The sequence below is a fragment of the Peromyscus californicus genome, unplaced genomic scaffold, assembly GCF_007827085.1.
Source record: "Peromyscus californicus insignis strain IS unplaced genomic scaffold, ASM782708v3 Scaffold_4__1_contigs__length_199733344, whole genome shotgun sequence".
Lineage (NCBI taxonomy): Eukaryota > Metazoa > Chordata > Mammalia > Rodentia > Cricetidae > Peromyscus > Peromyscus californicus.
In genome coordinates, this window is record NW_026294562.1 from 187591863 (window position 1) to 187619251 (window position 27389).

A 27389-nucleotide genomic window follows, 5' to 3' on the forward strand; every position below is an offset into this window, starting at 1 on the left:
TATTTGATCCTGCCCCTCCAGTGGCATTCACCTGGACACAATGCTCACCAACCTTGGCAGGCTAGTCAGCTCTGCCAGACTCAACTACATGGGTATGCTCACCAGACTTTGGTTTGCTGGGTTCTTGGGAAGAGCCCTCTCTGATGTGACATTGAGGGAAATACCAGGCCCCTTCCTCATCCAAGAAGACGACAGCTATAGTACCAGGCCCTAAATCTGGGCACACCCTTGCCTGAAGAGGAGGGAGAGTCCTTCCATAATTTCAGAGAAATTATCAGAGACTTTTTCCTCACAGCCAGACTTAAAGGATGAGTTGCTTCCCAATTCAGATATGGAACCTTTTATGGATGGGGGCTGAAGCCTAGAAGAGGAGGAACAGCCCCTTATATCAAGAGACTCAAAGCAACAATATATTGAGAAAGAGGACTGTTTACCCCAGGGGTCAAAGAAGTTAAAAACAAAGACCAAATGCTACAGGTCCTAGAAGCTCTCTGGGCCCCCAGCCGTGGATGAGGTGCACTGCCAGGCTCACACAAAGAGTCAAGGTAGACTGGAAAACCAATTAGCAGATTAGACAGCCAACAGCTGCCCTCTGTGCTGACACAGTCACGCAGTTCCCTCTGTTACCCCTCCGACCCCCCACCAAGGTATGTTTACACTCTTTGTGCTCCTAGAACTCCCCTCACAGAAGCCAGAAGAGAAGGAAGAAGAAGGGGCTGCTGAAAACCTGGAGGGCGGGCTGAGAAACACAGCGAGGAAAATAGCAATTCCTGAGATGACCACTCCCAGCCTAGTCTGGCAAGCTCATGAAACAACCCACTTGGGAAAACTGCCCTACAAGAATTGTCGCTCCCGGCGGTGGTGGCTCAGGCCTTTAATCCCAGCACTCGGGAGGCAGAGCCAGGTGGATCTCTGTGAGTTCAAGGCCAGCCTGGTTTACAAAGTGAGAAACCCTGTCTCGAAAAACCAAAAAAAAAAAAAAAAAAAAAAAAAAAGAATCGTTGCAAAGAAATTTGGTAGTTGCCAACACTGACCCAGCAAGCTAGCAAAGCCTGCCTGCAGTGTGCTCGAAATAATCCAAGCAGGGAACCAAGGCCCACATGCCGACAGAACCAGGGGTCCTTCCTACCCATTTAGACAATTAAAAGTGGACTTTATTGACATTCCACCCAGCAGAGGGGACTGATAACTTGCTGGTTATGGTGTGCACTTTTTTCTCCCCCCAGGCTGGGTAGAAGCCTTTCCTACCCTCACAGAGAATTAACTTGAAACTTGCACACGTGGTATACTACCTTCAACATTCAGGTGAAGTTGAGAGGATGAATAGGACTTTTAAAATGACACTGGCCAGACTGCCAAGAAACAGACCCCTCTGGGCCAAAAACTCTGCCACTTGTACTTACAGTTGAGGGTTTGTTGTGCATGTATATGTGCAGTCACTATCCTTGGAGAGCGTGTCTGGCTATCCACCTCCATTGCTTCCGAAGGACTCTGGGAACCTCCGAGAGTATGGACACACCTGCCCGTAGCAGTTCTTGAAAAACTTGGCTGACACAAGACAAAAAGTGTGTCAAGTTGCAAGTATCAAGCCATGCATATGTCACATTCACACCAAGGCTGCTATGGACCTGAGCCAGGCGTGGACTGTGAGAGCCGAGCTAGACCAGCCTCTGATCTCACGACTTCGGAGTGGCGACAACAACTCTGCCTTCTGATAGTACTTCCTGATTCAGCGGATGTGCATCCACGCACCCCCCACTCAGCCTCTTTGATCCTGTTTAAAAAATTAGTCTGGAGGGCAACCTTGCAAGAATGGTGTCGTGGAAGCTGGGCTACATGCATTACAAATATTTCTGCATACAGCAGTGTAGACATTTATGGTGACAGAGACTCTTCGAGACCCCCCCCCCCCCCCCCCCCCCCGCCCCCGAGCATGCATGTGACCTGTGGTTTTGCAGTTACAGGCATAGCAGCTAAGGTACTTAACGTAGCTGCATGTATGCTACTCCCATAGATGTCAGTGGTACAAATACACCCAGGAGTCATCAATCTCTATGAGAAGCTAGCCGATGCAGAACTATAGACTGCGCATGCGCACCGTCGGGTAAGCACCACCCCGCTCTATCCCCAGCCTTCCTTCTACGTGCACTGTTTGTGCAATCTCTGCACCCTGCCTGTGCAATACAGTGCAAATATACCATAATTTTGTTGCTGGAACCCATTTAGTCTAAGCCTGCAGGTATAGTGGGGAAGGGAGCTTCAGAAAGCATCCCCAGCCTACCATGCACGGCAACTGCTGCGCCCAGGTGCCTCTGGGAAATGAAGTCCAAGGCTTGATCTCTTCACGAGAGGATTTTTTTTTTCCTTCCCCCTTTTCTCTGGGCCACAGGTTTCTCTGTGTAGCCCTGGCTGTCCTGGAACTTGCTCTGTAGATCAGGACAGCCTCAAACTCAGAGATTCGTCTGCCTTTGCCTCTGCCTGTCAAGTGCTGGGATCAGTGGCATGTGCCACCATTGCCCTGTCATTTTTTTCCTTAAAAAATATGTATTTCTTATTTCACGTGCTAAGGTGTTTTGCCCGCATATATTCCTGTGTGAGGATGTCAGATCTCCTGGAACTCTCTACTCTCCATACTGACAATCCTCCTGCCTCAACTTCTTGGGTGCAAACCACCTCACTCCCCACCCCGTTTGCAGTGCCAGGCCAGTGATTATCATCAGGTTCTGGGAAAGAAGCATGTCTCCTACGGTATAAGGTATAAACATGATGTTTGGCTAGTGAAGGGGCTTGCTGCCAAGCCTGACAACACAAATTTGATCCCCTGGACCACATGGTGGAAGGAAAGAACCAATTCCTGCAAAAACAAAACAAAACAAAAACAAACCAAGAAACAAAAACAAAAACCATACACCAAGCAAGACAGAATTCACTGGCAGGGTACAGCGGTTTTCATAAGCTCTCACCTTAGTGTTACCTATAATTGTCATGGATTCCTTTAAAAAAAAAACATATTTATTTATTTGAAAGTTTTTTTTTCCCTGTCCTTGAACTCACAGAGATCCCCCTGCCTCTTCCTCCTGAGTGCTGAGATAAAAGGCATGTGCCACCACTGCCCAGCTACTCAAAAAATTTTAAAAGCAATTAATTTTATGTGCATGTGAACGTGTATATGGGTGTGTGGTGCTCAGAGGAGAGTTTTTGGGAATTGGTTCCTTCCTTCCACCATGTGGGTCCAGGGGATCAAATCTGGGTTGTCCGACTGGCAGCAAAACCCTTCACTAGCTGAACCATCTTGCTGGTCCTGTATTCCTTTTATATACTGTGACTTAGAGCAGGGTTTCTCAACCTTCCTAATACTATGACCCTTTAATACAGTTCCTCATGTATTCACAATTTTACGGTGACTCCCAACCATAAAATTATTTTGCTACTGTTACAAATCATATTGCAAATATCTTTGGAGATAGAGTTTTGTCAAAGGGGTTGTGACCCACAGGCTGAGAACCACTGATTTAGAGTCTTTTATTCATTTCTATGATTAATTAGCAGGACTTAAGACTCCAGAAACACAAGCATGCTTAGATATGTATAGGAAATAAAAGAACGCTTTGGATGGTGATATAATGGGTAATTTTGACTAGCTAGCCTCAGTACCCACCCTAGCCTTTTTTTTTTTTTTTTAAACTTTTTGATATAGAGTCATTTTAAAGTTGTTCTGGCAGGATTTGAACTTGTGATTCTCCTGCTTTGGCTTTCCTTTGGCTGGAAGGAGTGAACTGACTCCTACAAGTTGTCCTCTGACCTCCACATGCGCACCATGTCTGTGCCCATACACATACACACACATAATGAACAAGATAGATATAACAAAAGCGTCCATATCTGGGGGCTGAAGAGATGGCTCAGTGGTTAAGAGTGCTCATTGCTCTTCCAGAGGACCCTGGTTCGATTCTCAGCACCCACATGGTGATTTACGGTTGTCTGTGACTCCAGTTCCAGGGCATCTGACACCCTCACACAGATATATATATATACCGGCAAAACACCAATGAGCATGAAATCAAAACAGATGTCCATATCCATATCCTAGTGTATGAGCCTGGGAACATGGCAAGGAGTTAAGGCCACAGATGGACTAACTTAATAGGCTGCCAGTAGAAAGACAGACAAATCACATACCGTTATCCTGGTGGGCTCAGTGTAATTACAAACAGCATGGACATTAGACTAAGCAATGTTTGAGTGAGACAATGTGAGGGGACAGGCCACGAACTCGCCTTTGATAGCCTGAAAGATACAGAAAGATCGGAGCCACATAACGCTGAAGGCTTCTAGACGAGCGCAAGGCAGGGACAGGACACTTTGCAGAATTTTAAGAGGGCAGCCTTAACGTTTTGGCTTAGTCCAGTGAGACCCACTTCAAACTTCTGAGCTCTGGTACAGCCGATAACAGCCTGTGCTTATACCGTGCAACAGTAAAAAAAAAAAAAAAAGAGACAGAAGACCTACGAATGAACCGTCAGTCGGAGTGAAACACCCTTCCTTTGAACATCCTTTCGCCCCATCTCAGCAAAGCTACCTCTGCAGACTGAGCCAAGACGTGCAGACAGACAGGTGTATTTGGTGTGTATACAAGGCCACCTACCCTCCCCCACAGAATAAGCAACACAGTATAAAGAATGGGAGAGAAATTTTTACCAGCTATCCATTTGACAGAAGAGTGATATCTAGAATAGACAAAGAACTAAACCAAACAAGAAAAGAAAAAGCCAAAAAAAAAAAAAAAAAAAAGCCAGCCAAAGAGCAGAACAGAGAGCTCTCCCAACAAATTACCAATAAACATTTAAGGGTTCATCATCCTTAGCCATCATGGAAATATGAATTGAAGCCATTTTGTGATTCCCTCTTACCTCTGTCAGAGTGGCTAACATGTTGGATACAGTAGTTACAAAAGATCTGATTAAAATGGAATTTCTAAATAATTCTAATTCCTCGAATGATTTTTTAAAGACAGGGTCTCTCCATGTAGTCCTGTCTGGCTTGGAATTCACTTTGTAGACTACCCTAGCATTCAGTTTACACCTGCTTCTGCACCACACTCAGGTCACCTTGATTTTTTTTTTTTTTTAAATAATACAAGGGAGAGTGTGAACTCAGTCCCTCACTACCACAAATTATGCAGTCGAGTTTCCTGCATTTCGGGAAATCGCAGGGGTCAGCACATCTGGAGTGCAATGGAGAAGGTTGCCCTGGAAAAATCACCTTTGTGATCATGGTATCTCTCCTGCCAGGTAAGTATCACCTTGATTTTTGGAGCAGGGTCTCTCACTGGGAACTACACTGGCTGAAGGGACCCTAGCCCACTCGAGCATGTGGCTCTGGCAGGCCTTGTCTTTTTCCCCAGTTCTGTCTGTCTTGCTAAAAACTGTTAGATTACATTCCTAAAGCTAGCCAGCAAGGCCTATTATCTTATTTGGACACTTCCTCCTCCTGAGGCTGACTGTCAAGGTCCAGTTATCAAAGTATTGAAGTCCATCAATCAAAAGCCCCCTTTGGCTCACCTAATTAACATGCCCTGTCAAAATATACCACACATCCTAGCCGATTCTAACATAGGCCTACACTTCTTTCTTCTTTTTCTACAAGGTCATTGACCGCTGTTTTTCTGCCCGAGTCAGAAAGCAGCCACTTTTAACTTTTCCTCCCCGCTTAATGAAGGATCTCTCTGTGAAAACAGGTGTTTGGATGTGGTTTGTGCCTAATCCGGGGTCAGAGAGGGAACGGGTCTCCTTTAAGCCCCAACCTTGTAGGTTTAAGGTATAAAATTAGAATGCAAACTGGATCTGAGATCAAAGTCTTTCAGGAGCTATCCTGGCTTCAGTCCACCCGTGACATCTCTTCTCTTCCACCGTCATTAATGTCAGAGTGCTTATTCCTGAAAGATTCCACATCATTGCTCCTACCTTGCCCACATTGTGACAGCATGCAAGTATTTTAGACGGCACCATCTCTCTTGGCCACATTTTTCTGTAAGGGAAGAAGAGGAAAAAGAAGAGTGCACAGGACGATTTGAAAAATTTCCAAGCGATTCAGATACTCTTATTCACAGGCTTGCCGTGGTGACGGATCTGCACATGCGCAACACATGTACTACGCATGCGCACAGTCCCAATGCCAGATAAATTCACCTCTAAGGTTGGCGACTACTCCATAAACCTGTTTCTGCTTACCCACAAACTGTCCTGCGTATGTGCAAACACTGTGACTAAGAGGCACATCGTGTGAAAATATTTCTCAGTTTGCCCCCTAACTTTTCTAGGAAAGACCAGCATGCAGCCATGGAAACCGGGGTATAACTCCCCAGCATGCATTTCACAGCAACAGCTGATGCCTCTGGGAAATGAAATCTAAGAGTGTTTGACGCCACCGCCGTTTGTCCCAGGTTTGAAACCTAACAAAGAGGTGCTTGGGTCCTGTACTGGGGGTGGGTGGTGGTGGTGGTGTACAGGTCTTCTTTATTTTTTTGGATGAATAGGGGTTGGTTTGATATCAACTTTGTATGGGTGTTTTGTATGTATGTACATCTGCACCCTTTGATGTCTGAAGAGGTCTGGGACTGGAGTTATGGACAGCTGTGAGCCTTTACGTGGGTGATGGAAATCGAACCCATGTCCTGTGCAAAAGCAGCAAGACTTTTAACAGAGATCTCTCTAACCCCCCAGCCCCAACAGATTTTATTTTTTCCAGACAGGGTGTCTCTGTGTAGCCCTGGCTGTCCTGGAACTCACTCTGTAGACCAGGCTAGCCTTAAACTTAACAAAATCCGTCTGTCTCTGCCTTCCCAGTACTGGGATTAAAGGTGTGCACCACTAAGCTCAGCCTCATTTTATTTTTATTCTTTTGAGACAAGGTTTCACCCTGTAGGTCTTGTTGCCTTGTACTGGCAAGCTTCTTGCTTCAGCCTCCTGGTTGCCAGGATCACAGGAGGGCATCTTCACCCCAAGTTTGGAGTGTCTGACTAGGTTGTAAGGCTCTCTCCATGACTGAGTCTGCACTGAGCACAATACCAGGCTTTCCCCCTAAACCATGGTTTATTTAATTTTCCTTTCTTTTCTTCTCCTCTCTCTCTCTCTCTCTCTCTCTCTCTCTCTCTCTCTCTCTCTCTCTCTCTCTCTCTCTCTCTCTCCCTCCCTCCCTTTCTCCTTCCCTATTTTGGAGACAGTTTCTCTGTGTCACAAACATTCCTCCTCCTCCTCCTCCTCCTTCTTGTTTTTTTTTTTTTTTTTTTTTTTTTGAGACAGAGTTTCTCTGTTTAACAGTCCTGGCTGTCCTGGAACCCTCTTTGGACACCAGGCTGGCCTTGGATTCACAGAGATACACTGGCCTCTGCCTCCCGAATGCTGAGGTTGAAGGTATGGACCACCAAGCCAGGCAAGTGAGATGCTTTCAGTTCAAGTAATTTGTGCTTCACTTTTATATGTAAATGTACAGGTAATAATATACACAGCATAATTTTCTCTTGTGATTTTTTTTTAAAAACTAAGACAGTTGAAAATTCACATCTCGTTGTAAGACATACAACAGAGAGATAATGGTATGCCCTTACTTGAGTTATTTCAATGGAGCCTTCTTGTAAAACCATAGTATATCACACCGAGGTCAGTGGCATCAATACAACCATTGCTGTTGTGTAAATTTTCCAGAGAATAACTTTGAATATGAAATCTTACTGCTGGTAACTAAATAAGTCTGTGTATGTAAAAGCGTAGTCGACAGTCACTACATTAGCTGAGAAAATGAATTATGACATGACAGATTATAAGCCTGGAGAGACAGCTCAGCAAGTGACAGCAGGTACATGCCCCCAAGTCCAAGTTTGATATTCACGATCCAAGTGGTAGGAGGAGAGAATTTATTCTGAAAGTTGTCCTCTGACCTCCACCAGTTCCCAATGTCAGGCTCACACACATAAACACACTAAATAAGTAAATGTAATTTTAAGAAGTCTATATATAATTGGCGTGCTGATATCTTAGTGGAATTAAGACTCTATGCTGTGGTTTGACTTTCAGAAGGTGTGTCTGAGCCATGGGCTACTTAAACTATTTCCTTACTGGGAAAGACAGGATAAAAATTACAAAAACATCAGTGTCCACCACTCCCACCCCCACCTTTTTGGGAGGGATGCACAGGCTCTCTGTGGACTCAAGTGGAGCTTGTCTACATACGCTGTCTCGTTGTATTTTGTAGGGAGTGGAATCAAGTCCTGATGCAAGCATTCTATCGCACACTCACATGCACAATGTGTCTCAAAATCATAAAGTAAAATAGGCAAATATGTTGAATATTCCTAATTGAAATATGCAAATCTCCAAATGCTCCAGATTTTTTTAGTATGCAGATGTCAAAATGGAAATCTACCCAACTATCTCCAAGTCTGAAAAATCCCAAATGCAGACAGGTTGTTCCTAAGCCTTTTAAGTCAGGTGGTGGTGGCACAAGTCTTTGATCCCAGCACTCTGGAGGCAGATGTTGGAGGATCTCTGTCAGTTCGAGGCCAGCCTGGTGTACAGAGTGAGTTCCAGGACAGCCAAGACTACACAGAGAAACCCTGTCTCGAGGAACAAAATACAAAACCAAACAGACAAACAAAGGGATAGTTAAACTGCACGGAGTAAATTAATATAAATTAGCCGTTATTGTTGAGATCAGTAACATGATACATTCTGTAATTCTTTTATTCTGAAGAGAGGGTCTCCTGTATCCCAGGCTGTCCTTCAACTTGCTATCAAGTAGTCAAGGACAACCTTGAAATAGTGCTGTGATAAATACGGCAACATAGGTCACTCCTCCCATCCGCAACCCTACAGTCCCAGTGAATTCACGAGAAATAGCAGAAAAATCCCTGCAGAGGAGCATCCAACAAATACTTCACCTCAGAAACTGTGGAGGCCACTGAAAACGAAGTCAGCACAGGCAGGAGGGACCTGAGCGCTGCGACAACAGAGTGCTATGTGGTGTCCTGGAACAGACAGAGAATGATAGAGAAACACTATGGAAAATGGCGTAAGTGGGTGAGCTTTGTGTGTGCATTATGTGCACATGTGTGGTACATGCAAGTGCTTTTACCGTCACAGCCATAACCTCAGCTTATGGATTTTCTTTTTTCTTCCCCCCCACCCCCCAGCTCAGGACTGAACCCTGGGCCTTGCACTTGCTAGGCAAGCGCTCTACCACTGAGCTAAATCCCCAACCCCTATGGATTTTAATTAAAGATATATTAAGACAGGATCATTATCACTCAGTTCCTGTCATATTCCCTAGCCACTGCTAAATTACCCTTGCTCAGTAAATAACGCCCTAATTAAATGCAATGAGCCTTCCCTCCGAACAAAGTTCCACAAAACAAAACAAAACAAAATAAAACAAAACAAAACGACATGAAAATAGCTGAGGGGACTTGTCAGAAAGGAGGGGGATAAGAGGAAAATGGGGCAAATATGATCAATATTTACTAAATTGTAAAAGAACAAATACATGATTAAAAAGATTGGCTTATTAACAAGCGCCTCCTGCTTGTCTATTAATAGAGAAAACTGGGTGCAGCATGTTTAAGAGCTTTCTGGGCTATCACTGCCATTTTTCTACCGAGCTGTCACATCCCTCTGAGTCACGAACAAGTACCCTGTAGTTGGAAGAGGAAGTAAAAGGAAACAGAACTAACACTCACCTGTATTCACTTAAGAAGCCTGCTGACACCTGCTGAGATGGTACTGGGACATAATTCATAGTTAAGGAGACACAGCCAAACCAGAGTCCACGTGCGTACACTTTATAGTTGCTCACTACAGAGATGCTCACACAGCCTGACCCCATTTTCCCCACAGAGAGAGCTCACATCAAGCAACAAGACACAATCCCAGGTGAGAGTGTACCAGTTATCCAGGTACTCACAGCACAGACGTCCATCCTGGGAAGCGGTAGGGACTCATCATTCAGTTTGCGTCTCATATGCCTCCAGGCTGCTCCAGTCCATTTTCTTTCTTTCTTTTTTTTTTTTTTTTTTTGAGATAGAGTTTCACGGATCCCATCTCTCCAGGAGTTCATCTTGCTTGGTTTTTTTCTTTCAAGATCCTCTCCTTTACATAGAGTCCCCGCGGAAGACCGTTCCAGATTTCATCTGAGGACTGAACAATTTTCCGTCCAGAGACCGCTTTCCTCTCCTGTTCCCGGCACCAGACCCTGCGGCATGGTTTTAGATAAACCCTGATGGCTGCCAGGTAGGACCTGTTTTTTTTTTAAAAAAAAAAAATGTGCCTCCCAGAATGCAACGCTGCACGTTCTGCACTACGCACTGCCCCAGAGACCTCTGGGAGATGTTGTCCGAAGTGCAGGAGTTGGCTGTAAATGAGCCCATCATTCTTTTGAACATTTTATTCTTTGAGAATTTCATACTTGTGTACAACGTATTTGACCGCATACGCTCCCAGCTCTTCATTCCACCCACGCCAATTCTTTCCCAGCATGCAAATTGGGCCCAATGGCACTGCCTAGATGCCTCTGGGAAATGTACACGTTGTGGGCATGTGCAGTCGGGCAAGCGTGAATGAAGTTATTTTGTTATGGTGTTTAACTGCCTCGTTTATTTCGTGATGTTGTATCATATGAATTACATTTATGTTTGGAGGGACTCTGGCCAGCTCCAGCATGGTGAGCATGGGTCTGGCAGGCCCTGCCTTACTCCTTCACCTCCTCTACCTTGCTAACAACCATTAGATTACATTTCTAAGGCCTGCCAACTAAGGTCCGTTCCCTTAATTGGCCACTTCCTATCCCTGAGGCTGACTACCAATGTCTGGCTATCAAATATTGAGGTTCAGCAATCAGAAGCCCCCTTTGGCTCACCTAATTAACATGTCCAATTAAAACTAAACACCTCATTCTACCCTTATAAACTGCCATTTCCCCATGTGCCATGTCTGTCTCCTCTCTATCCAGTGGCAGCCCTTTGTCCCCGTGGGACAAATACCCCTTCTCCCCCATCCTCTATCTCCTGCCTTTGTCTCTTATTCCCTGTCCTTTGTCCCTCTGGGGCAAATAAATCTCCTTTGTGCTGAGAACTTGGTCTTGGGGGTCCTGCCAATACTTTCCCTTTCAATATTTATTTTATTTTGAGGCAATTGTTTCACTGATTTCTTCCAAAGCTAGTTTGCCATCGGTATTGTTACAGGGAGCTCACCAGAGATGACTGTTTGGGGTGGAGGCTCCACCTCAACCCCTGGCACCCTGGCAGCCCTATACCCGAAGAGTCTGGAATGTACTGGTGGAAGATCCACCTCAATTCCCCTCCCCATCTCTTTTTTCCTAAACCCGCCCCTGCAAAGCCTGCCAAACATAGCTCCTCCCCCAGAGAGGCTCAAGACCACTCCCACAGGGTATATAAGCCGCATCCCAGAAAACAGACATGTGGTTTTCTGCTCTCTCATCCTGTCTCCTCTCTGCGGGGCCGGGGAATCACCTGGAAATGCTTTACCCATTAGGGCCTTTTCCTAATTTGGTCTGATTTAGTTTGCTGCGTGGGCGGAGAGGCCTATCAGGGTGCAAAAAAACTTTTCAATGACCACTTGGACACAGTGTATAGCCAATTGAAAGTCTTTATTCCAGTGTATCACAGATCACACTCAAGTGTTCCAGTGCCCTAGTGTAGCCCCAAGTATCTGGAACACTTTTTTTCCCCCAATACATCCCAACCATAGTTTCCCCTTCCTCCATCACTCCTATTTTCCCTTACTCCTCCTCCTCTCTTCCCCAGATCTACTCCTCCATTTATCTTCTGAAAAGGGGAAGTCCTCCCAGGGATATCCACAGAACACAGCATAACAAGCTGCAATAAGAACAGGCACACATCCTCATATCAAGGCTGGGTGAGGAAAAGGGTCCCAAGAGCAGACAAAAGAGTCAGAGATACCTCCATTCCACTGTTAGGGGTCCTATAAAAACATCAAACTAGCAACCATATTTTATATACAGAGGACCTACGCAGACCCATGAAGGCTCTGAGATTGCCACTTAAGTCTCCATGAGCCCCTATGAGCCCTGCTTAGTTGACTCTGTGGACCATGATCTCCTGGTGTTCTCGACCCCTCTGGCTCTTACAATTCTTCCTCCCCCTCTTCCATGGGGTTCCCTGAGCTCCAAGGGGAGGGACCCATTGGAGAGCTCTGATTTGGGCTCCCTCTCACCTAATGTCTCGCTGTGAGTTTCTGCATCTACAACCATCAGCTGCTGGTGGTAGCTAGCATCTTTGATGATGATTGGGCTAGGCTCTGATTTATGAGTATATAAGATACCATTAGGAATCATTTTGTTGATTCTTTTCCATAAGTCTCTGGGCTATCCAGCCTCTGATTTCTGATCATCCGGGCATGTGCTCCCTCTCAGGTTGGCCTCAAATTAGACCTGTCATTGGTTGGACACTCCCGAAAGTTCTGTGTCTTCACTGCCCCAGTACATCTTTCAGGTGGGACAGATTATAGGTTGAAAGTTTTGTGGCTGGGTTGGTGTCCCATTCCTACCTCTGGAAGCCTTTCCTGGTTACAGAGGATGAGCAGTTCAGGCTGCAAATCCTCCATTACTAGGAGTCCTTGCTAGGATCACCCTCATAGAATCCTGAGTTTTTACTCGACTAGGATTCCACCAGTAAATCCTAAATGTCCCCCAGTTCCAGTCATCTCTCCCAGTATTCTGTCCCTCCAATACCCTGCCTGATCACTCTTGTTCCCATCCCCAGTCACCTCCAGTCCACCTGCAAAATCTATTGGATTTCCCCCTTTCCAGGGAGTTCTATGCATCTCCCTTAGAGTCCTCCTTGTTACTTAGCCTCTGGGTCTGTGGACTGATTATCACTGACTTAACAGTTAATATCAACTTATGAGTGAGTACATACCATGTTTGTCTTTCTGGGTCTGGGTTACCTCACTCAGGATTTTTTTTTTCTAGTTCCATCCATTTACCTGAAAATTTCACGATGTCATCTTTTTCTAACAGCTGAAAAATACTCTGTTGTATACTCAGTTTTCTGAAAAACTGCCATATTGATTTCCATAGTGGTTGTATAAGTTTGCACTCCCACCAGCAATGGAGGAGTGTTCCCCTTGCTCCAAATACTTGTCAGCATGAGCTGTCACTTGTGTTATTGATCTTAGCCATTCTGACAGGTGTACGATGGAATCTCAAAGTCATTTTGATTTGCAATTAATTCCCTGTGGCTAAGGATATTGAATATTTCTTTAAGTGTTTCTCAGCCATTTTGGTTTCCTCTGTTGAGAATCTCTGTTTAGATTTGTACCTCATCTTTTCATTTGATTATTTGGTTTGTTGATGTCTAGTTTCTTCAGTTCTTTATATATTTTGGATATTAGCTCTCTATCTCATGTGGAGTTGATGAAAATCTTTTCCCATTCTATAGGTTGTCATTTTGTCCTATTTACAGTGTCCTTTGCCTTTTCAGTTTCATGAGGTCCCATCTATTAATTGTTGTTCTTAGTGTTTGTGCTATGGGTCAGAAAACAGGGTTTTAGAAGGCAGAAACCACATCCTGGTATCTTGCTTGGCAGCTGCAGGGGGTGGGGATTTTCAGAAGTAAGCAGCTTAAGCAAGCAGTTTTAACAGAAGCTAAAACAAGTGGTTAGCAGAGACAAGTGGAGCTTGTTAGTAGACAAGTGAAGCTTCCATACAAACAGGCAGCTAATTTAAGTGGTAAGCTAGGTGGAGGGAGTTCCCTACAAACAGGCAGTTTTTTTTTTTTTAAAAAATTTATTTATTATGTATACAGTGTCCTGCCTGGATGTATGCCTTCACACCAGAAGAGGGTACCAGATGTCATTATAGATGGTTGTGAGCCACCATGTGGTTGCTGGGAATTGAACTCAGGACCTCTGGAAGAACCGTTACTGCTCTTAACCTCTGAGCCATCTCCCCAGCCCCTAAACAGGCAGTTTTAAACAAAAGCCCATTTAAGGTAGCTAGGCCATCCTGACCTTTGGTTCCTAGAATAGAGTTGGTAGTTTTTCATGGCATTCTCCATCAAGGAGATTAGATTCTAATTAAACCTGGGATGGCCTCAGCAAGAATACGAGATGGAGGAACCTCTGAACTCTCTTGTCCCATCATATTCCTCACTGGTTTTATGTGTATGAGTCAAATCACGGACTCTTCCTGTGATAGAGGGGCATAGTTGGTCCTAAGGACCAGTAGTTTATTGGAGTTTATTCTCTGATGTAATTGGTCATGCAGTTGAGGAGGCAGGGTCCCACTGTTAGCCTGATCAGGATAAGAATAGAATGGTCTGGCTAATGTTGACAGTAACATGGTCAGCTATAGGGACTAGTTGAACAGAGACTGATACCATTGATCTCATGCTTGCCTCCTTTCTTCCCTTTCTTTGAGGTTTTCTCTGACCATGGCAAGATTTTTTCCTAATTACACCCGATTGGTTGGCATAAAAAAAGCAGGCTTCTCCTAAAGCCACACCTAAGCCTCCTTGTTTTGTCAAGAGAAGATGTAAGCCTCTTGGATTTTTGCAGAACAACTTCTGCTCAGGAGTCTACTTGCTTCTCTAGTGTGGGTATGGAATCTTCTAATATCCCTAAGTTCTGGTCCACTTGTTCACTTAATTCTCTAAAGTTTTGATCACTGACTATGAAGGCCAATGTTCCTGTGGCTGTTGCCCTCCCAGTACTGGCTCCAGCCAGGAGCAGAAGAAGAATAGGTACAGCTTGATTTTCCTGTTGCTACCTGTGGTCCATGTCAAAGTGTACTCTTCCTTCTGCCCTGTTATATAAGTACACCTGGAGCAGGAAGTGCACTAGGCCACAAAGGGACTTAGTGTTTTGGAATGCTTCTGAGGAGGCACTTAATGAAACCTTTTATGCATGTCCCCAAGTGGTCTCAGGGGCCACAAAATATTGCTGCTGCTGAGAAGAATTCACCTGGAGACTGGAATAGCAAGCATAAGAGTAAAGTGAGGCTTCTCAAAAACGCTGGACACCAGGCAGGTTCCAGCTCTAAGTAGGTCCCCTAGTGTTAGCGTAGGCTGTTCCCAGTTACAGTTGTTTTCATTTGCTGGTGTATGCATGGTCTTGTTGGTACCTACCATGTATAGTAAGGGGATCGAGGGTTTAGGCACAGCCAACAGTCCTGACCAATTCCTGCCTGACAGGGATTAAGCAAACAGTGAACCTTGTCAAGGACAGACAACATAGAAGAAGGATCCCTAGCCCCAATGCTAGTGGTGACTAGGGCAGTAGTGCTTTTGGCACTGGTTGGCCCAAACTCATGGGAGGGAGTGATGGTTAGGATTGGGTCTTTCCCCTTGGGATGAGTAGGAGGTCCCTGTTAGGACCAACCAGTCTGGGGCCCAGGGAGGTGGCCTCTTCTGAGTGATAAACTTATTCCCTGGGTCTCTTTTGGTACCTATGGTAGTTTGAATGTAATTAGCCCCCATAATCTCATAGGGAGTGGCACTATTAGGTGTGGCTTGTTGGAGTGGGCATGGCCTTGTTGGAGGAAGTGTGTCACTGTAGGGGCAGGCTTTGAGGTTTCCTATGCTCAGGATACCGCCCAGTGTATCAGTTGACTTCCTGTTACCCGCAAGATGTAGCACTCTCAGTTCCAGCACACTACCATGTGCCCCATCATGATGATATAATGGACTGAACTTCTGAAACTGTGAGCCACCCCAATGAAATGTTTTCTTTATAAGAGTTACCATAGACATGGTGTGTCTTCACAGCAATAAAAACCCTAACTAAGACAGAAGTATAAAAGATTCTTATTTCCCAGGTTGTTCTAGTGTCATGTGGGACATAGTCATCCTTATGCTGTCTCCAATTTCTCTGTCTTACGGTTATAGGATTACAGTTCCCTACCATGCAATGTTGTATTAGTTAGAGTTCTGTAGAGTAACAGAACTTAGAGAATGACTCTCTCTCTCTCTCTCTCTCTCTCTCTCTCTCTCTCTCTCTCTATATATATATATATATATATATATATATATATGTATATATACACACATACACATATATGTATACATATGGGATATATATATATATATATACATATATGGATTTATTAGAGTGACTTATAGACTGTGGTTCAGCTAAGGCAACAGTGGTTGGCCATGAATGGCAAGTCCAAGAATCCAGTAGTTGAGGCTGAATGTCTTAGCTGATCTTCAGTATGTATTGGAATCCCAAAGAAGTAGGCACTAATGCCTGTGAAGGAATGGACTTGCTAGCAACTGAGAGCAAGCAGGCAAAGAGCAAAAAGCCTCCTTCTTCATTCTCCTTATATAGGCTTCATAGAGAAGGTGTCACCCAGATTAGAGGCATGTCTTTTCCCAGCTCAAAAGATCTGGATTAAAGGCATGTCTTCCTACCTCAAAGATCTGGATTAGAAGTGAATCTTCCTACTTCACATTAAGTGAAAATCCCTCACAGGTATGCCATCCGTTTTTGGGTTTTAGTTGATTCCAGATGTAGACAGGTTGGCAAACATGAGTAGCCATCACTAGTGTTTAGGAGGGATCCCCCCTTTCTATGTTGTCATCATGCTTCCAGGAAGCCTCAGTTTCACAACCCCACTTGGCACAATAGAAATTCCCCCCATTACCTGGCCTCCGATAGTGTGGGGACCCATTCATGGGACATGCATTGAGCTAGATTTTCTGTATCTCTCTTAAAAGATAGCTCTTCACAACCATCCCTTCTGAAGTTTAAGCAAGTTCCAAAAGTGGGCACGAAAGAACAAAGGTCTGCATGAAACTGGTGTTGTTCATCAGTAGCTAGATTGACTACCACCTTCCCTGTGTCTATTATTTTTAATTTGCATGTCCAGATAGGGGGATGGTGAGGATTATAGGCTCTTATCCCTTTATAGAGAGGAAGGAAAAGAATGAACATAATGTTCTGGGTTAATGATCTCTGGTCAGTCTTTCCTTTTCCTCTTTTATAGTTTATTTTCTCATAGAAAACATCCTGATTACATTTCCCATCCCCTCTACTCCTCTCAGTTCCTCTACTCAACTCCTCCCCTCCAGATCCATTCCATTTCTGTCTCTCATTAGAAAAGAACAGACTTCTAAGAGATAACAACCAAACATGACAAAATAATACATAATATGACAAAGCAAAACCATCACATTGAGGCTGAACAAGGCAACTCAACAGAAGGAAAAGAGCCCCAAGATCAGGCCCAAAAGTCATAGACCCACTTGTTCACACATGCAGAAGTCCCATAAAAATACTAAGCTGAAAGACCTGAAGACATGGAAGACCTTTGCTCGTTGCTTCAGTTTCTGTGACTTCATAGGAGCTTTGCTCAGTTTGTTCAGAGGGCCTTGGTCTTCTCTTCTGGGGTCCTCTATTCCTTCTGGCTCTTACACTCTTTCTGCCTTCTCTGTCATGGGGTTCCCTGAGTTCTGAAGGGGGAGATTTGGTAGAGATATCCCATTTAGAACTGTATGTTTCAATCTCTCTCTCTCTCTCTCTCTCTCTCTCTCTCTCTCTCTCTCTCTCTCTCATGTCTGGCTGTGGGTCTCTGCATCTGTTCCCATAGGAAGCTTCTCTGATGATGACTGAATAAGGCATTGATCTATAAGTATAGCAGAACAGGTGTCATTTTATTGATTTTTTTTTAAAGACCTGTAGTATCTGGTTTTGCTCTAGGTTTCTGGGCTATCTAGTCTCTGGTTCCTGGTTATCCAAGCAGAGTTGGGTATGTGTTCCTTCTTGTGTCAAATCGGACATTGGTTGGCTACTTCAATAAGTTCATTACCACCATTGTCCTAGCATATATTTCAGGCGGGACAGATTGTAGGTCAAAGATAAATGGCCGGGTTGACGTTGATATTTCTCTTTTGGTAGCCTGCAGAGTACCTTCCAACACCAAAGACACTAGAATGTAGAGATGAAGGCTCCATGTAGGCACTAGCCCAATTTCTTCATGTTCAATGAGTTGTGTGGGTGTTGTCCTCAGCAGTGGGAGCACACTCTCAGTTTGCGGAGAGCAACCTATTTTCTTGGCAACAGGCCTGAGTTGTTTGAGGACCCCCTTGGCCAAAAACTCATCTGAATGCAACCCAGTCCCTCTACTGGAAGCCTCATATAATAATAAGAGATTGCCAGGCCAGCTGGGACTCTGTCTCCCCCATTATTAGGAGACCTCATTAGGATTACCTTCATATATTGTAGGAAGTCTTCAGTGCACTAGGTTTTTATACCGTCCCCCAACTGCTCCTCAATTCCAGCTGTCTCTCCCCAGATCCCCCCCAACTCCATTTCTCTTCACTCTCCCCACCCGATTCCCCATTCCTGTCCCCCAACTCCCAGTCCACCCATAAAATCTATTCTATTTCTCCTCCATCACAGAAAGATTCATGTATTCCCCACAGTCCCTTCTTCTATACCTAACCTCTCTGAGTCTGTGTATTATAGGTTGGTTATCATTTATCTAATGGCTAATACCCATACATAAGTGAATACATACCATATTTATTGTACTGGGCCTAGGTTACCTCACTCAAGGTGTCCCCCCCCCAGTTCTATCCATTTTCCTGCAAATTTCATGATGTCATTTTTTTTTGAGACAAGGTCTCTCTGTGTATCTCTGGCAGTCCTAGAACTTGCTCTGTAGACCAGAGTGGCCTCGAACTCACAGAGAATCACCTGCCTCTGCCTCCAGAGTGCTGGGATTAAAGTCATGCACCACCATTGTCCAGCTGATGATGTAATTTTTAAACAGCTGAGTAACACTCTATTGTGCAAATTTACCACATATTCTCTCATATGGAACACATACACACATAGGACATGAACTCAGAAGGCAGCTACTTGTGCTGAGAAAGAAAATAAACAATAAAATGAGTGGCAAATGTGGGAAGTAAAGGGACAATCACCAGTAAAGTACACTGGCACACACATATGAAAATGCCACAATAAATTCCATTATTTTAAAAACTAATTTAAAAATTTAAATCACTAATTTAAAAACTAACAATAATTAATAGAAAGAAAGCATTAGTCCTGAGTGCTGTGGTCTGTACAGATTCAGTTTTGAAACATGAATTTTCTCATTTTCATATGAACATCTACTCCCATCACATCAATCTATATCCACACTATAGACATTCTTAGGCAGCTCATCACAGAACCAGGGGGCCATGCATGTATTAAATGTTGATTTTTAAATATTCCACAAGATCCAGAGAACACCAGCCCTGTGTACTTCATCTCTAGCACTAAATAACATCTACCATCCTCCACACCAAGTAAATGCTCTATGTTTGTGCTGTTTGCTTTATGGTCCATATCATCTAAAGGTGTTTCCTCAGCCCACACTCATCAATGAGCTCTCCCACTGGCAATACATATTCTAGAATGCAGCCAAAATTATATGAGCATGACAATGGAATAAGAACAGCTTACACATTGAACACAGGCTTTATCCCAGTTACTAATGGGTTCTAAGCTACTGAACACAGTGCTGCTTTGGAGTCACTACTGGGTTCTAATATAACCAGAAATGAATAGATAATGAAGGATAAAGTTGAAGAAATAGGTCATCAGAAGGAACTGACTTCAGAAAAGCAGTTCATGTTTCATAACTCAAATATTAAGCTTAATTTCTCATAGATAATGATGGTCTGGGCATTTCTACACACAGTATAAGCCAAGGAATTTCTAGATTTGAACTGATTATTGGAGCTTCACACAATGGAGAGCAGGGATACTGGTTGGTTATATGGTCTGTGTGACTGATGTAGCATGGGCCATACTGCTCATGCTCTATGAATGGTGGATACCATACACATGAGACTGAGGCTCTCTGATTTGTACTTGGGAATAGAACACACAGTGTGTCCACATGAACTCTGACTGTCATGGGTCGTTTCAATTCTTTACCTTCACATCTAACTGTCGATCTTCTGATACATTCTGTGGAGATCATTCCTAATGCTGTTCAAACAAATAACTCATTGACACTGTCCTGGGACCAATCTGCCCAACATTGCTTTCTCCCATGGGCCTCAATACCCAGGGATATGTGGTGATGTCACAGGACCTGAGGCTGAGATGTCCTTGGATATATTTTCCAACCCATGATTTTACCTCTGCTGTGGACATCAGCTGCAGAGCCCTAGGTCAGAGAGCGCTTGACATTTCTCCAGGGTAGTGGAGCCATCTGGAGATCAAGGCATCTCATCCACATAAGTGATCTCTCCAGTAGACAGCAGACATAAAAGCAGATGTGTATACATGGTTATCCATTTGATAAACTGTTCTGCATCCACAGACCACACTACCGGCTTAGAGATTTGGAAGCAGGACCTGATGCTCACTCTGCATTTCTTCTTCTGGATCCTGAACATCCCCCTCCTCATGTGCAACTTCATTCACCCCAAGTGCTTTTGGAGAATGAAGCAGAATGAAGACAAGCATGGAGAGGTGGTGACAGGTTGTGTCTTTTACCTTATTGCAGTGCAGAGCAGTGAAGTGAAGGTGGGCTTGAAAGAGTATTTCAACTTTATCCTGGATGTGCTGTAAGTGTGTTTGTATTTTTCATGTAAATGTCATGATATATAAGGCAGGATAAAGGTGTGAATGGGTAGAGCAATGCTTGGAAGCATCTGTGCTTTTCTCCCAACCTCATCACCTAGAACCGATACAAAATATGTCTTGATTTTTAATAATCACTGTTTTCCCACTATTAAGCTGTGAGACTTTTAAAATTTTCTTCTAGTTAGCTTCCATTCATCAGGCTGAAAGCCAAGTTAAAAACAGCATTGTTTACTTTGATCTATCACAGGTAGCCTTTCTTTTCACAGGTGCCATTGTGAGGTAGACAGTGGTGTCCTAAGAGAAGAAACTCGAGACTACTACAATGAGTTCAGTAGTCACAAGGCTCATTCAATTCTCTTCCAGAGTCTGCTAATGTCACATGTATCAGTGTGTGACTCCTAGTGCAGAGGCAGGGTCTCTAATATTTGTGCCACTCCTCACTGGTGAGAGTATCCATGTAACCATTTCGTTCAGCTTTCAGATACTCTGCATGTGATCACTCCATACCTCTGAAGCTGTGATGAGAAGGATGTATGAGATCTGTCTACTGTCAGGTACTTGGGTGTGTCCTTTGTCCTCCCTCACTTGAACACATGCACAGTCACAGGCTTTTAGGGGTTGCAAAGGTCAAGTCTGTCTCTATCTTCAAAGTCAAAGAGGAATGTCTGCATTTCAAATGTTGTGTTTTCATCCAGAAAAAGCTAGGATATCACTTAGAGTGGTGACTGCTTACTCCCCTTCTCACTTGTTAGAGTGACAGGTGCTGCCTGTGGTAGCTGTATATGTTTGAGAACTGGGGTGGAGACACTGGGTCATCTCTGCTACTGTAAATGATGTGTGTGTCTGATGTTTTAAGTCTAAATATTTTATTCTCTGATACTTACATTTACCTCTAATCTTCTTTTTCTTGTTTCTTTTTTTGTTAAGGAATTTTTTTAAATTAATTTTACATACTAACCATGTATTCCCTCTCTTCCCTCCTCTCACCCCTCCAGCTTTCTCCCCTCCCCAAACCACTATTCATTCCCTCTTCCAATAAGGTGTCCTCCATGGGGAATCAGCAGAGCCTGGTACATTCAGTAGAGGCAGGCCCAAGGCCCTCTCCCTGCAACAAGGCAGTGAAAGGTGTCCCATAATATATAGTGTGCTCCAAAAAGAAACCTCCTGCACCAGGGATGGATCTTCATCCTACTGCCAGGGGGGCCATTAATCAGATCATCACACAACTGTCTGCCTTATGCAGAGAGCCTAGTCCAGTCTCATGGAGGCTCCACAGCTTTTGGGCAAAGTTCATGAGGTCCCACTAGTTTGGTTTGGTGTTCTCTGTAGGTTTCTCTATCATGATCTTGATGCCCCTTGCTCATAGAATCTCTCTTCTCTCTCTTTGATTGAAGCCCTGGAGATTGGCCTGGTGCTTGGCTGTGGATCTCTGCAAGTGCTTTCATTAGTTACTGGATGAATGCTCTATGATGACTGATATGATATTCACTGATGTGATCACTGGGGTAAGCCAGTTCAGGCACCCTCTCCACTATTGCTAGTAGTCTAAGCTGGGGCATTCTTGTGGAATCCTGGGAACTTCCCTAGTACTCAGTTTCTAGCTATCCCCATGATGTCTCCCTTTATGATGGTATCTCTTTCATTGCTCTCCCACTCCTTCCCAATTCCAGTTCAACCATCCAGTTCCCTTATGTTCTCTCAATTAAGTTTTTAAAGGAAACGTTTTCACAATATTGAGTATTGCAATATATATATATATATACACACACACACACACGTGTGTGTGTGTGAGTGTGTGTGTGTAAGATTTTCCCATCTACTAATGATATATTCAGTTTCTTCATTATTTTGAATTTTCATTATTGATGTCCCTCAAGTTTTTATTAAGTTTATTTTACCATATTTCTGAGGCAATAGTGAACTCGGTTTCTTTAGTTTCTTTCTCAGCAAATGTGTTCTTCATATGTAGGGAAGCAACTGAGTTTTGTGGTAATTTTGTATTTTGTCATTTTGATGTAAATAAGTTTCTGTGGAGTGTTTAGGATCTCTAATATGGAAGCCTGTTGTTGGTTTCTCTTTTGTTCTTTGGTAAGAAAAGAGGTTGAATTTTTGTCCCAAGTATTTTTTGCATCTAGCAGATGACACTGTGATTCATTGCTTAAACCATTTATGTAATACATTACATTTATAGATTTCCTTATCCTGATCCATTGTTGCATCTCTGGAAAGAAGCCTATGATCATTGTGAATGATTTAATCTAGGTGTACTTTAATTGGTTTTAAAAGTACTATATTAAGAATCGACAAATAGCTGGTCATGATGGAGCATGTTGTAATCTTAGCACTCTGGAGGCAGACACAAGCAGTCTCTAGTGATTTCAAGACCAACCTTGTCTACATTGTGAATTACAGGATAGCCAGGGAGACATAACTGACCCTGTCTCAAAAAGATATGAGTGTTTTATTAAATGATCATATGTTTTGTTTTGTATAAATCTTGTTTGCACATCAGAACGACACTGCCTTCATATCTATATTTAGATAGTACTTCATCCATTTCTGTTGAATGGACTAATTTAATAGCTCAATAGCATTGGTGTTAGTTGTTGGAAGATTTATTTGTATCTAGTAGTGACTACTACTAGTCTGGTGGGTTTTTAGTTGGAAGATGATTTTTTATTACTGTGTCAATCTCAATCATTAGAGTAGATTTGCTTAAGGTGTTTGCCATATCTTGGTTTAATTTTTCTAACAGATACCAGCTGTTGGATGTTCTGTATGTCAAATGTGTTTCTCTGATTGGTTAGTAAATAAAAAATTGATTGGCCAGAGGCCAGGCAGAAAGTATAGGTGGGACAAGCAGATAGGAAAATTCTGCAAAGTGGAAGGCTGAGGCAGAGAGACACTGCCAGCTGCCACCATGACAAGTGAGATGTAAGATACCGGTAAGCCACGAGCCACGTGGCAAGGTATAGATTAATAAAAATGGGTTAATTTAAGACATAAAAACAGATAACAAGAAGCCTGCCATAGCCATACAGTTTGTAAACAGTATAGGTCTCTGTGTGTTTACTTGGTGGGGTCTGAGCGGCTATGGGACTGACGGATGTAGATGTATCCAACCTTCTTATTAAATAAGAAACGCAGAACCAATGCAAAGAAGAAAGCCAAGAGGTCAGAGCTAAGAGCTAAAACCTTACCCTTCCTCCTGCGGTGGTCCTACCTCTCCGAACCAGAGCTACCCCTGTGTTAAAGTCTTTATAGAGAGTTCCTGTCCTGCCTTCTCATTGGTTGTAAACCCAACCACATGACCGCCTCCTCACGGCCTGTCTGTATAGGCCTCCAGGTTTTCCATGATTGGTATTAAGATTAAAGGCATGTGTATCCAATAATGGCTGTATCCCTGAACACACAGAGACTTATCTAGCTCTGCCTACCAAGTGCTGGAATTACAAGCGTACGCCACCACTGCCCTGCTTTCCTATGGCTTGCTAATAGCTCTGACCCCTGGGCAACTTTATTTATTAACATATAAATAACATTTTAATACAAATAAAATATCACCATATTTCCCCTTTTCTATTTTAATAAAAAGGAAAAAAAAAGAAAAAGCTTATAACTAATATAAGGAAAACTATATACAAAAGTACAATAACTATATACAATATATACAAGTAATAAATACCTAAACAATGTCTAGTCCATTTGTATTTGACAAATTCAGAGAAAATAATTTCATTATCTATCCTATTTTGGTAAGTCCAAAATATATCCTAATTAATCTTCAACTATAACTAACTAACCTTAAACTATAACTAACTAATCTTCAACTCCCTCAGAGACCCAAGAAGGAAATAATATTAGCTAACAAAAATAAAAACAGGAAGTGCATGCAAGCAACTTCCAAAAAATTTGTGAGTTGACAGAAACAGCCAGCTGTCTGAACAGTCACCTGAGGTTTCTCCGCAGTGCTGGGGCATCATCTTCAGCCTATAGGCTTAGCATATCTGACAGACTCATTTGTGAAGTAGGATGTACACAAGGTCAACAGTTCAACCTCACATTGAGTGAGAGCAGTCCATGTACCAGAAACACCTGAATTCCACTAGTGTCATGTCATGATTCAGGATTTTAAATTCTGGAAATTGTTGATGGTTTTTTAATTCAGCTGTCCATTCTTCTTGGCTGTGTATATATGGCTTCATCTCAGCATCCCATTCTTCTCCACATCCCTCTATCAAATGCCAGTCTACTATTGAGAGGCGTGAGCTTAGTTACTCTTCAAGAATAACTGTTTCAGCTGCTGTTCCATTGCACATCAGAGGCCATCGGCCCACTGCCTGTTCAGCTGCCTTCGAAGAAAAGGGCACTGTACCTTTTCCGAATTGCGAAGGCCACTTCAGGGATGGTGCCATATTGTCCTGGCCTCTGAAGATGCCTTTTGATAAAGCCATAACCACACTTGTTTTGGCAAGAATCAGTAGTCCTTTGTTTTATGTCCTGTCTGTCCATTTTGTCCTGTTGATTCGAGGATACTTTGTTGTCCAGTGGCTAACTTTTGCCACAATGAAAGTTAACTCCATATGCAGTTTCTTCAATGCCCATATTTTCTCTGAAGTAGATTGGTACTGCCAGGAGCCGACATGTCTCATAGTCATAACAAAAAAGAAAAATTTTCTAAGTTATTAAAACATTTTAAATGCCATATTCTGTAGATCTCTGAAGGGTTTGAAGATAACCTATCTATCTAAAATATATCTACTCAATCTTGAAAACATACCTAATATAACTACAAGTTCTATTATAATGTCTAACTACTAACTTTCATTTCTTTATATCCTAATAGTTGGTAATAACATTCAAGGATCAGAAAATTGCATTACATTGTTAGATGAACGGTACAATTAGAAAAATATATATAACATTTTCTAACAATATCAATTTCAATATATATAATTTGTATACAATATAAAACAATCCAATCCAATGTAAAGTATTTACATTTTTCTTTTCTTTCTTTTTTTTTAATAAGAACCTTAAATCTAATCTCCTTTGCTTAGCCTTTTTCCTAACCCTTGACAACAACTTGTAACCAAAACCCCTAATCAATGAAAATTATCCCAGACCCAAAACCCATTAAAAGACCAAAGAAACCAACCGCCCCACACCACCTCTTTGGGAATGTGGGTGTCGTATTCTTGAAATTGCTTCCTGCTGGGTATGGGCGAAGGTATCTTTATCCTGAAAGAAAAATTTTAGGTTAATTGTCAAATTCTAGGAAAGGTAAATATATCCTTCGTTATCCAGTCTGTGTATAATGCCAAAATTCAGGGTTTATCTCAAATCCTTATTCAAGTAGTCTTTGAGACTGGATCATCTCAGCTAGCTCTCTCAAAATTGCTCTGAGCACTTTGTAGTTCAAAGCTGATCTGTAGATGATGTTTGTCAGCTTAGTGATGTTATTATTGTCCACGTGGAATTGTTGTTGTTGTGGGGCCCCATCTTCTTCCTGGAGACTTCAGTTGATGTTAGGCCTGACCGTGATTTCCTGCAAAAAACTGATAAGAGACTCGAACACAAAGACATATATATGCAACTTTTTAGAATTAGTTAGTACTCTATATGACCATTTATATCTTAACAAAGTTTAAAATGTATATATATCTATATATATTAATCTTGTAAATTTTGATATAAAATTCATACTTTAAGAAAAGTTTAAAGAATCAGAATAGAATCAAAGAGTTGAGATTAGTAATAGAATAGTCCCTTAATTAATTTGGCTTTTCTCCTGTCCCATAGCAGAAGATGGCTCTTTTCTTCTGGCATGATACAGGGAGTTTGCATTTTCCTTTTCACAACATGCTTGAGTTTAAAGAAGGAGAGAGCCATTCTCCAACTCCAAAGTCAGCTTTAAATTTTAATTGAACTGGGACTATTAGAAGTTAAATAGTGTTAAATCTTTAAAGAAAAGCAGAAACAAACATTTAGGAAGACATAAAATTTTTTTTAGATAACATACCCATACGCCATTTCACTCTGTTTCTTAGGATAGACGATTTGTCCCTTTTCTTCAGTTGTCTCATTTGTCCAGTGTTCTTCAGATTCCTTAATCTTCATTCTCCTAAAAGACAAAAACAAAAACCTTTCCCCAAGGTTTTTTGGGAATGTTCCTTTTTGACAAGTTATCTGATTAAATGAAAAGGCATGTGTTACTGGTGTAAGTTAGTTTAAATTGGATGTTTATGATAGTTGATGAACTATCACCTCCTCTAATTAAGAGGTCTCTCTTGTTCAAATCGAACCTTTATCAATTTTGATGGTACCCACAGCTTATCTTCTCCTGTAGAAATAAAAGCAAAACCTCATCCCCAATGTAACACATATCCTGGTTTCCATTCTGAGGTCAGCACATCCTTAAAGTATATAGGTTGATTTAATTCTGTAGTTTTTTCTATTATCCAATGTCTCTCTGCAGCTGTTGTTCCTTTCTCATTGGCATTGAGAAAATTCAAAGTTAATAGAGCATTATGTAGTCTATTTCTGGGGGTTTTTGTTACTCCTTTTTGTTTATTTAGCATATCCTTTAGGGTTCTGTTTGATCTTTCTATAACTGCTTGACCTGTAGGATTATGTGGTATACCTGTAACATGGTTTATATTATAATGCAAAAAACTGTTTCATTTTAACAGAGACATATGATGGAGCATTATCAGTTTTGATTTGTGCAGGTATACCCATAATGGCCATAACTTCTAGCAAATGAGTGAT

General features: G+C 42.5%; 1 non-coding gene and 1 pseudogene across 1 annotated transcript; both read right to left on the bottom strand.

Moving 5' to 3' along the window:
- LOC128124727 (zinc finger protein 331-like) overlaps window positions 1-9947 on the bottom strand; it is a 32091-nt pseudogene extending 22144 nt beyond the window's left edge.
- Window positions 5137-5299, bottom strand: LOC128095885 (U1 spliceosomal RNA). The gene has a single exon (XR_008213478.1). It is a non-coding gene; the product is annotated as a U1 spliceosomal RNA (small nuclear RNA).
- Window positions 9948-27389: the final 17442 nt, after the last annotated feature.